Consider the following 12,439-nt stretch of genomic DNA (forward strand, 5'->3'; position numbering starts at 1 on the left):
ACGCAGCCCGAGACATTTTGTTTACACCAAATACTGTGGCTATCAGAAAATGTATATTTTGCATTACCAAATTGGAAATCTCTTATATTTGCTATGGCTTTTGTTATGTTGAGTTTATCTTATAACCCTGTACTTACATCTGAATGGTTTGAATTATCTGAAGTAGAACTCCTTACTTTTGATTTAATTTTCAGGCATATTTTAACGCTGCTTCCTTTTGTGATTAAAGATTGTGTTGTATGTTTTGCAGGGACATGCAAAATCCTTCATATTTTTTATTTTCTGTCATCTTTGAAATTGCCCTCGCTGAACACACCTATTGTAATCACATAGCTGATATGATGGAAATAGTATTACACTGGCAACCATGCTCCAATACTTTTTGCTGAATCACAGCTTTTCACATAATAAGCGTATGAAATCCAGAAAGAGACACCTAAAAATAACAAAAGTTTAATTAATAACTCTTAGAAGAGATGTGAAAATTCAGGATGCAGCTCTATGAATCTGTTATTCTGACTGGCTCATCTAGCTGTACATATAAAGTTCAGTTCCTTCTGAGGAAATTATACACCGATTGGAGGAAATATGAGAATTTTAACAAGTAAAACTGCTTTCCAATTTTATCTAAAAATAAAAGTATTGAAAAGTTACTATTACATTATGGCATGAAGTCATTGGTCTCAAAATAAAAAGTACTTTTTACAGATCTATCAATAATTTGCTGGTTAGTTGTAGTGCCACTTCCTTTGAGGAACAATTTTAGTGTCCCTGAGAAACATTTTTGCAGAATGACTTTTAAAATTTTGGGGCCCCAAAAAGGTTTCTTTGCGAATCAGTCTCTTAAAGCACAACTGAGGCTCTGTCTCAGCAGAACACGGTGATTAATAATGAAATTGGACTCTAGGACATTGGTACTAGTGTGTTACATTCCTGATCATGTCTTGAGAGTATAACTAGTCAGGCTATGAAGGTAAAAAAATATATGGTGTCTAAGACCCAACCTAGAAGTTTATGAAAGGAAAACCATTTTGCTCCAGCACTGCTCTTTTCATAGCCACCCTTTCCCTGTCTGTGCTAAACCATACACATGCCCATCCCACCTCTACCACCTCCCGCTGTCACCACACTGACTGACTACGTAGCACGGCCAGCACATTCTCCAGCGACCAGAACTGACTCAACGCCCTAACGAGTAACAATGACCTTTTAACGAAGTCATCTCTCTGTTGACCCTCCCTCTATGTTCTTGGAAAAAGATTGACAGAGACAAGGGACTGAGCAATAATCATGTCATTTTATGAGTAACCATTTGAAAATAACTAAGAATCACGGTGGAGAATCTTCCTTCAGATCCAGACCTGTCTTAAAATCCCATTGCTGCATCCTCAGATCTCACATACCGTGCTGGCGTGCGTACTTTTCTTACTGTGTACCTTCATATGAAATATAAGAACATGATTCGCTCTTATTAAATTATGTATGTTCAGAGGAAGCCTATCCTTCAATGGTCTTTGATCTGTATTTTTGATCTGGTATATCTGAAGAATAATTTATAGTGTGACTTCAGTGAAGACATAATCAGAGATGAATCAAGTACATTTTGTTTAACTGTAGTCTAATTAATCTGCTTAGCTCTCCAAGGAACAATTACCATGTTATTTTTGTATTGGTTTGGTTTTACCTCAGATCTGCAGTGCAAATCTCCCCACACTCGTAAGACTGATTTTGAGGAATAGACCAGTTCCCTTCTGAATTCTTGATCTGGTGGCATTGGGCTGTCTTTAAAAAAAAAATACAACAGGATATTTTGATTCTCAATTAGTTTCTCCTAGAAGGATATGTTTTGGCTAAATGTAGGTGCCTACGACATAATAAATTATGCATATAATGCAAATTCTTGGTATGATAATGTTCAAACCTCACATGATATTACAGTACAAAGCTCTGCATCTTTTTATGTTTTCACATATTTCTCAAATTGGAAAATAATAGTAATGCAAATATAAAGCTGTGAATTAGGTTCTGCACCTTCTGATCCTTCAAGAAACAACAGGAAAGATACTGAGAGCTGCCTTAACCTCCCATTAAGGAGTGGTTCTAAATGATCTGCCCTTGGCACCTGAACATAAAGTTAGAGCAGCTTGAGGTGGTTACAATTTGTGTAGGGTTTGAGCTGTCTGGTGATGTATAGGTGCTCCAAAGGAGATACCGTTTGGCAAGGAGGGATTTTTCTGTAGAATACAAGTTTCCAGTTGATGTCAGGTGCCAATTTTGCCACTTTTCAAAGTTTCTGACACAGAGGATATGCTGCATGGGCATTGTGCTCAGGCACAGGAAAATCCTGGCTTGCCAAGCAGCTACAATATAGAGACGTTGTTCTTCTGTCAGAGATCATTTGGATCTCTGAAAAAGAAAAGAAAAAAGAAGAAGGAAATAAAAGGGAAATCAAAGAAAAAAGAAAAAAAGGCAGAATATGTACTTTTGAAATGGCTTTTAGCCACTGTTGTCCCTTCCATATATGTATACACAACTAGATAGATTTGTGTTTAAAATAGTTACATTTACAAACAGGTAACATGTTTATAATTTGTGAACTTTGCACTCGATTATGCAATTAGAAAATGCGTAATTATCAAGTTATCTTGAAAATCTCTTTCAAGGAATATTGTAGATTGATCTGAAATATTTTGCTAATATATTTTGCCCTAACCATACATTTAGGTAAAATGGGTGCCTGCAGATGGCTTTTCATAGCCAGTAAACCTATCTCCCTAGTATAAGAAACAAAATATTATGTAAAGCTGAGAAGATTTATGTTGCACATAGAAAAATTCTCATTAATCCTGGGGTTTATCTGCCTTTTCAGACTCAAAATGGAATAGCTAGTATTAACAAAAAAGTAGACCACTGGACTGCTGGTAGGATATTTTATGATAATCTTTCATCTGGTATGCAAACACAGCTATTTGTTTTCATTTTACACAGAGTGTCTCCAAGGCTGGAATCCAGCTGCACTTGCTGGACATTGAAACAACCATATCAAATAAAACCTAAACTGGGGTCAGCTGTGAATATTGCACTGAGTGAAAACGACATAAAAAACTGTCACACGCAAATAGTGAATATACAAAACTGAGCTTCACAGAACGGGGACTTTATTTTAAACGGGTCATTATCACAAAAAATAACCTACCTAAGATGGAACAGGACCAATCCAAGTGAAGCACCACAGCTTGCTTGGGCTCCATTAAGCAACTCAAGTTCTTTTGCACTTGTTTTCACTTTTCCCCCAAGTGCTCTGCTGTAGCTCCTTAGCATGAAAAGCCTTTTCTAGAAAGAGCTAGAGGTGCTGACAGAGTTTTTCTGCTGAAGGAGCGGGCAGGTGGAGGCAGAACGATCCCGGAGGCGAGCCAGCACAGCACCCTGAGCAGGAGCTAAGCAAACCCCACACCACGCGGCAGATGCCACGCTTGCATTTCAGACTTCCCCCAGCGAAGTAACAACAACCACAGGCTGCTTTCAGGGGAGATAAACACACACTTTTGCAAAAGACAGCACATTTTTAAGGTTATATCTAGGAGAAAATTTGATTTCTAGTCTCTGAATGCTATTTTTGCATTTAGTCTTCTCTTACCTCAGTGAATGATTTTTTTCAGATGTGCCATTAGCAGCTACTACTTGTAGGACGTCACCTTTTAGTACGGTGCTTGATTTTGCCTGAGCCTCTATAGTCTCTTCTGCTGCTTTCTTATTTTACCCATTTGAACTGCTTGAGCCAGACCGTAATTTTTTCTCTCTAGGAAAATGTTCATGCGAAGTTGAAATTCCTTCCTAAGCAATTGCTTTGTTAGCCGATTCTTAATTAGTTGCTCAAATATGCTTTGCCCCAGTTGTATGCCATATTGTAATAAATGTTGTATCTGCAGCATCTACGGATCCTGCTATCACTGCTGTCCTTTCCTTTACTCTTTCTGTTGTCTACAGGCATGTGAAAACAGCAGTGTGAGGGACCGTGCATTGACATACATCTGGCGTGGATGCACGTCACTCCTTTTGAGCTAGAAAGACATATTAATACTGCTATCTTCTTGGATAAATTATTAACTCTTAAATTACATCCAGCCTTCAGCCCTGCTTCCCTCCCCACTGGAAGAAAAAAATTGATATGCAATCATTTCAACTCATTTTTCAACATGTTTTTCAAATTTTTACCCCAACTTACTGGTTTAAAGTTGCTTTTTGATGGAAGTTGGCTGAACTCCTTTGGATGACAGTAGGAAAAAAAAAGATTTGGACCACAAACTCTTAAATAGCTCTCCTGTCTTTTGGCTACATTCACACAGGGGTCATTCTCTTATGCAGTGGGACACTTCTGTGGCATTCAAGAGCTGTAGAGTTCCTGGGCACGTGTCCCCTTTATTTTCCTGTGCCCATTTAGAATCATTGCTTACTCTGTATTCTAGCTTTTTTTTGAATTCAGAAAAATCTTTCTGTATTTGTACTTAGAAAAAAAATACTCTTCAGTTGGAGTGGTACTTAAAAACTCACTTTGTAGCAACACAGTTTCTCAGAGTAACGAACTGCACAGAACTGAAAAAGAAAATCAGCCTAAAATATCCAAAAATGTCCAAAACATAGTAGGAGTCAATGCCTTTCCATTTATAACGCTTTAATCATGTTGTACAGGACACTAAAATTACTGAGAGATGTTCCTGATCTTGGTTTCAGCGCTGGCCCGTATCAGATGTTAATGAAGCCAAAGGCCTGTTGATGTCACTAGGCCGATTTAGTTTTAGTGCTCTCACTCATTTAACACTGTCCCTCCCCAGCCTTGCTTTCCTGTGCCTACTTACAGCCTGAGTATTACAGATGCCTTAAGGATCTCCTCCCACAAGGCCTGTTTGAATTTGAAACACCACGTAATGAGCACTTTTTTCTAGTTCAAGAGCTCTAGATATTTTTATTTTTATTTTTTTGGCAGCTACCGTGTGATTAGTTACAAGATAACACACAATATTCTGTTTCTTCAAAAGCAGAGGCTGCAAAACAGATCCCCAGATGGTGCAAGTTGAAGGTAGTTCCTCTGGCTTCAGTAGCTGTTTGCTGATTCACATCAGCTGAACATCTGCTCCTGCGACCAGAAAATAAACGTAGGGCTCCCACATGACTGCAAACACTAAGCAGGAGGCAGTCCTGTTACAATTTATGGTCAGAGGTTCATAGCTATCTCTGAAACAGCACATGAGCCTACTTCTCATCTCAGTTATTCTGATTTAGGAGAAGTTTTATATTTAATACAACCTTTGATTTTCCTTTTCATTTACATTGATGGCGTTTTCCACACTTCAGCCTATATACATTCAGTTTTTAATGCATTAGATCAGACCATTTGAAGACAAATTTATAGATGATGAAATGACCGTTGCCAAAAACATTTCTTGGTATTGGAGCAGGAGTAGATCACAAAATCCCTCAGCTGCAAATAGCCCAAGAAGAGGAGGAATCAATCACAAAGCAGCAGATTGTGGAGCTGCACTTTCCTGCCTTTGTCCTAGCTGCTCTGCCTTCCAAACAGAACGATTTCCTAATAAAAGCAAGGGAAGAAAAATTCATTTGAGATAAAAAGTGAGGAAATGGTTAGTGAAATGAGCCGTTTCAGTGTTCCCTAAAGACTCGGGGATATATTGTTTCCGTGCTAAAAAACTTCCTTCCTAAGAAGCCCCTAGAACAAAGTCATCCTCTGGTAGCACCGCTGATGCTAAGATAGTGACAGAAAACTCATCTGTCGCAGCTGCTTGTTTTGGGTGAGTTCCATGACGTTTCTAGAAGGAAAGGAAAACTGACTATCTGCTGGCAGGCCTGGGCACTCCAGTGGGTTCTGTTCCACCCGACTGTCTGCAGGAGGGGAAGTCACTCGCCCTCATATCCTTGGTTCCTCGGGTTTTCAGATGGAAGGATGATCCTCAGAGCTGTATTTTAAAAATTCATATACACAATATGCTTAGATAATTAAATGCTAGTATGAAGTGTTAGGGAATATGAGTTTCACACTGTACATAGAAACACTAGTAGGATCACAAAGCCAGAGACATTTACTGGAGCATCTAAGATTTAAGCTATCATCTTATTACTGGCTGTTAACGCTGCCAGTGAGCAGAATTTAGCATATAAAATGGCATCAAATCCAAGATGCATCTTGTATGCAACAAAAATGTAAATGTCCAGATGCAGATTGCTATTGTAGTGCTGTGTTTCAGGCTAATTTTGCAAGGAAACGAGAATATGTAACTGAATAAGGAATTTTGAAAGGCTGAAGGATTGGTATTGAGTAGAGATGTGAAAATACCCTAAGTATGCATATCTCTTTGTTACGCTGTAATGAAGAAAATGAGTACTTCTGAGCAGCAGCACTAACGAGGCTCATTCTTAAGGATTTCTGACTGCGCTCTCCTTGATTTTCTGATGTCTGACAAATGGCAATATTTCTCTTTCAGCTTTTCTTTTGGGAGGAATAATGGCCACATTATTCTCCTGAAATATATAGCATTTTAGTAGCTTCAAGAACTCCAGGCCTCTGTCAGATCACCTAGATCAACCCATTCTTTTAATGTTCATTACTTCTTTGTGTATTAAAATCTCCTTTTAGTTATGAACTGGTATTCAGGGCAGTTATAAATCACTACCAACTTAACGTGAAAAAAAAAAATTTTAAGGTTAATGACAATACCAGTTTAGGAACACATCATTGTAATCTAATAAGCTATGGAGTAACTTCTGTCCTTTCTCCATCGTGATGTAATGACCCACAGAGTATTTTTTGCAGTATAATACATTTGAGTAGACTATGAATAACACTTGCCCACAACCTAGCAAATAGAAAACTGATGTAAAGCTGGCTTGCACTCCAGTCTGTGGCACAGAACATGTTGAGACAGACTTACCTGCCTAAAGATTTACTCTTGAGCCATAGCTGATAGTATACATTTCACACCAATGGTAAAAATTGCTTTTTGGTAAAAATAAAAAGCAAAAGGACAGAGAAAGAGGGAGAAGGGAAAGGGAAAACTCTCCCTGTGGCCAGCCAGGAAGAGAAGTAAGTGGGTCCCCAGACAAGCTCCACTCCAGTGCAGCACGTGTTCCCCCATAGCACCTGTCCCATAGTAATGAGCTGGTTTTCATTTGGATCCACTCAACTCACTATGGATTGTTCCTGCTTGTGATGCTGTTAGTGCTGAGTGGAGCACACTTTCATCAGGAGCATGTGTTGCACGTAACGGGTTGTTAAGCGTTAGACATCTCCATCACTGTATTGTGCTCACTGAATGTTGAAATTCCTGTTGTCTGTTTTTTTCCCCTAGCATAAACCAAAGGCTACAACCAAGAGGTGGGAAAAGGAAGGACAGAACGGGTGATTCCCATGCTGGTGGCAGTTGCTCCCCTCGAGAATCCACCATAACAGCCATTTGGGGCTTGTGGATGCACAGCCATGAGCATGACAGCACCAGGGTTCTCCTGCTGGAGAGGTAAGTTTGGCTACTGTCGGAGGGGCAGCAGGTCAGGCTGAGTGCCGTTGCACAATTAATCATGAAGTTCCTAACACAAGATAGTACCATGGTCCACCAACTTAACAGTCGAATATTACACCAAATGTTTTCCAGAGTCATGTTCAATTCTCATTAACTTCAAAAGATGTTTCAAGTAAATGTCAGGCTTGTTGTTTTGTTAACCATGGCTCATTATTCATCTTAAGCTACCCACGATATGAAAATCACTATTCCTTCTATAGAGCAGATTGCAGGAGGGATTCCCATGAGATATAAACACAGTTTTTAATCCTCTCAGCATTCACATGCTGTAAATAAATCGTAACCCTGTGAAAGAAGCATGAAAAACAATACAACTTGTTGTATATTTGAATTACATTGCTAACATATTTAATGGGTTTTTAATTATAGTTAGTGAGGCTGGTAATACCAAGCCCTCCAAAGCAGAAGAAAAAGCAGATAGAGGGAGGTCCTGTGGCACTGATGTAGATAATTGCACACTGAGGGTCTCCTTGTCTCAGAGGCAGTTCTGGCACCTGGGTGCTGGTGTTCCTTCCCTTATCCTCTCTGGTGGCACAGGCATCCCAGTGGGTTGGAAATGCCACGAAAGGATGGGATGACCCAAAAAAGAAAAAGTTAAGGTCAGAGGCTGTACTGCTGTGGTACGTTCTTCACAGGGAGGTGCTCCTCCAGGGTGTGATATCGTGTGTATTTACTAGCTAAACAATTCTAGCAGAGGAGCTACAAGTACTCATTTAACTCTCAGTCATCTAGAAAATTTTAGTGGTTTTTTTTTAAATCAGACTGAAGTACAAATGAACAGAATAGTAGGAATTAAGTTTTCATCAGAGAAATCTGACAAATATTTTTTTCAAAATAATTTATCTTTAGATAAATCTTCTGATAATTAAAAAAAATAATTCCATAGAGGTTCAAGTTGAACTGAAATATTTAGTTTTTGTGACTCAAACCAGCATTTTTTGGATCAGGTTAATACAATATTAAAGTAAATATATTTCTTCATTTTGACACACTTCTTTGAAGAAACAGCAGTTCGGATGTCACTCCCACTTATGAAATTTCTGTTCCACAAAATGCTGTCCTTTTGAAACATTATCTTAATGTGGAATGAAAACAAATATGGATTTTACCTAAAGGACAGAAATTTTCATTTAACAAATTGTTACTATCAGGTTTGTAAATACTTAATATCTGAAAATATGTCCCATCAATGTTGTAATTAGCCAGTTTTGTTTGAAAACGTGATGTACAAGGTTTTTGTGTGGTTTAAACCTCTCAGAACAGTTCTCAAGCTCACGTTGTCACCATCTGAATTTACAGCCAGTTTCGGTTTCATTAGCTGCAGTATGGTTTACACGCCACAAGATGTCTCAGCGCGGAAATGTTACACTTTATACAAGACTTTTTGTAATTTTACTCAATTGAGGGATAGATTTTCTAGCATTTGGCTTGTGTTTTCCTTAAGACTTGACAGGGGCTTTTCAGTAGCACATGAGAAAGAGAAGTGTATACAAATTTACCCGTTAGTGTAGGCAATAAATTATTATTTTAAATGTCAATGAACCAAATGACTCATTGGAAAATCTTTATCTTCAAAAAAGAAAGGCTCAGTGTATAGTCCTTAGTAAGCAGGTGGTAGCTAAGAAATATGAATAGCTAATATGTCTTCCTGTGTGAGTTAAATGGAAGAGCTATTTGAAACTATTTCATTTCCACAACATTCGATTTTAACAAAATGTTTAAGTTTTTAGTTATTTATATTCAGGATTTATATTGTTTAGAGTTACTATAAGGAGCCAGTTACTTGCATAATATTTTCTCTGAGGTTACATTATCTTTTGGGCCTAATGTTACTAAAATCTATGAAGTAGTTGCCTTTAGGATGTAATATATGTTCAGATAGAATACACGTGAAGTTACGTCTGTGAGCACAGGTAGGAATGCTTGCCTCCATGAGGGCTTCTTAATGCACTATTATCACAACAGGGAATGCAAAAACCACTGACGAGTTGATGGCTGGAACATGATTTTTTTTTGCTTTCTATCACTTTATATATCTGCGCACACTTAGTGCTGTGTTTTCCCTGAGAACTGTGATGGTCCTAAACCAAACCAGAACTTTTTAGCATTATGAATCAGTTAAGAAAAGGTTGAGGCTAGCATTCTTAAGTGATTAATGTGTGTGCTTTAGATAAAGTAACTGAAAACTATTGATTAAGGCACAGTTATCCTTTAACAGCCAGGCACAGTTGTAAGGGAGATTAGCCTTGGTTTGGATCAATGAAGTTGTTGCTGCAGTTCCCAGCCACATTTGCTAAAAAGAAAGAATACACATGGCTCAGGTTTCAGAGCTAGATGATTTATTTAAATTATTAAATTATTTATTTTAGGAGATATTCCATGAGATTCGGGCTACCTATAGCAGTAATATAAGGTCTAGAAACTCTTCTCATCAATCAGGTAGGACATGAAACATAGAACAAAAAGATGATCTTTGCACCAAAGAAAGCACATTCTAAGGCTAAAAGGGAACAGGCAAATAAATATGGGGAGAACAAGGAAATAATAAAAGAATACTCATCCAAAGATATGGGCCAGGGCCTTGTCATAAAACCGTAACAGCTATTGTCAGGATTTGTGCATACATCATGTGAAAGGAGTGCTTTAAGGAAGGATCTGAAAGCAAACAATGAAATAGTTTTGTAAATGTGTTTGGGTAATTCCAAGTATAAGGAGCAGCATGAGAGCAAGCATGAAAACACTCAATGAAAATATATAATAAAATCTAATAAAAAGATGACAAAAACTGGCATCACCATTTTGATAATTGGTGAAGGACAAGGAAAGTGAGAAAGCTCCGCTGTGCAGAGACCTGCAAGTGTAAATACCTAACTGGGGAGGGGGATGCAGAGGTGACAGAGGGTGGGGGGAGAGGTGTCCCTTGATGGCAGCCCAACTTAGTGCTAGATGTGCTACAGCTCCACTGCAAACATATCGTGGAGGAGTGGGAGTGGTACAAGAACATTTATCACAGCTAAAGAACAGACTATTGTAGACACCAAAACACAAGCTAATGCACAGTTTGTTCAAGTCCCATGCCTTCAAAATAAGATGTGTTGGACTAGTTACTGTTTTATGAATTTATATTTGCAAATGGTACCTGCAGTACGGTGTGTGCTTTGTAAGCAGGGCCTCCACCCTCAAGAGTTTACATCCTAAATTAGAGACTTGTGTAATCCGGCCTGTGTGATCTGATGAGATCTATGTCCAGAATCCTTATGCCTGTGCTGAACAGGAATACTTGAGCTAATTATAAGTGGAAGAAGTCTAATTGTAGCAGCACAGAACTCAGCATGGGTCATTTACGTTGGGAAGAAAGCCTGCTTTAAGCAGTTTAATATGCATACAGCGTTTCAAAGTATAGTCTTCCTTTGCAGTAGACTTTGAACTTGTTTGATATATGAAAGTCTTTCCAAACACGTCCCAGCGGATAATGTCCTAAAGAGGGCACAGGATGCAGCGTGCCTCAGGTTTCACAGGTCCTACCCTTTGTGTTTCACAGTCTCAGGTACCATTTATTTCTTCATGGATGACTGTTCTGTCAGCAGAAGCAAATAGGTACAGCAAACTTGGTGTAAGGAATATTCGCAGACACTGGAGACCTTGTACACTTTAGCCACAACAGAGTTGTAACGCTTCTACCAGTTCATTGCAGTTGCACAAGACTGCCAGTCTGCATCAATAAAAAATGCAAGAAACACCAGGGTGATCTGGGTGTGATTTAGGAGGACAGCAAATGAAAAAAGTTCCAAAACCTGAAGCAAAATGAACAGCTGAGACTCTTTAAGGCCTTTCATCCCATGCAAACTTTTCAACTCATAGACTTTGATTCCACTGCCAAGGGGGGCAGCACTTGTCACATTCTGATTTTTTACCTTCTCAAAGCACCCTGAACCCTTCCAAAATCCTAAAATTGTTTTTAGTAAGTAACCTATATGAATTCTAAATAATAAACCAAAACTTGTCCAGGAATAAGTTATGCTTACGATACTACAGATTGTATTTTTAGCACAAACAGAATTCCACTTTGTTGTGCTCTGAAACATAAAGACAATTCTGCTCATTATATTGTTCAGCCAAGCAATCAAAAGCTCTAAAACTCCCTACAGCAGGATGAAGCTGTAAAATGCCTTTGTAACTTCCTTGCTATTGATTTCACCACGCAACACGTGATGGCATCGGATAGCAAACAATTTCCAGGCTTCGAGAGGGCCCAGGCAGCGCCCTGGGGTGAGTACGTGGGTGAGGGCAGGAGGCACAGACGCTGCGGTGAGTGGCGCAGAGGGCCCTGCTCCCTCCTGCCCCTGACAACTGACCTTCCCTCTGCAAAGCGGGCAGCCCCCTGCTCTGTGTTCTGCTTCCTCTGCACCTTCCTGCCCACCTTTTTCAGGCATCCTTCCCAAAACATGCTGAGCAGTCAGGGAGATTCTTTACTGCAGGTGTAGAAAGGAAATTTTAAGCAGTGGATGCTATATCCTCTCTCTCCTCATCCCAAAGTACACTATTAACTCATGCAGTATGGGAAAGGACCAACTAGCTCCAGGAGCAGAGCAACTCATTAAGTCTGGGCTCTGTGGATTTATGTCCTCTTGTAGGTTCTTATCTCCTCAGGGATTAGTCTTTCGTACCTTATCAGCCTTGCCTTCACTGGGGGCACCAGTGTGGTCACTTCTCTCTACCTCACTGATTTTTTTAATTAAACTTTCAGGCACATAATTCCTTTGAGAACTTGTGCCTCTATCCAACCTGACTGATATTTGTTTTAAAGCTTAAAAATTATTCAAAAAGGTCGGGGTCTCCATGGGCAGATA

The sequence above is a fragment of the Nyctibius grandis genome, chromosome 8 (genome assembly GCF_013368605.1).
Source record: "Nyctibius grandis isolate bNycGra1 chromosome 8, bNycGra1.pri, whole genome shotgun sequence".
Taxonomy (NCBI): domain Eukaryota; kingdom Metazoa; phylum Chordata; class Aves; order Nyctibiiformes; family Nyctibiidae; genus Nyctibius; species Nyctibius grandis.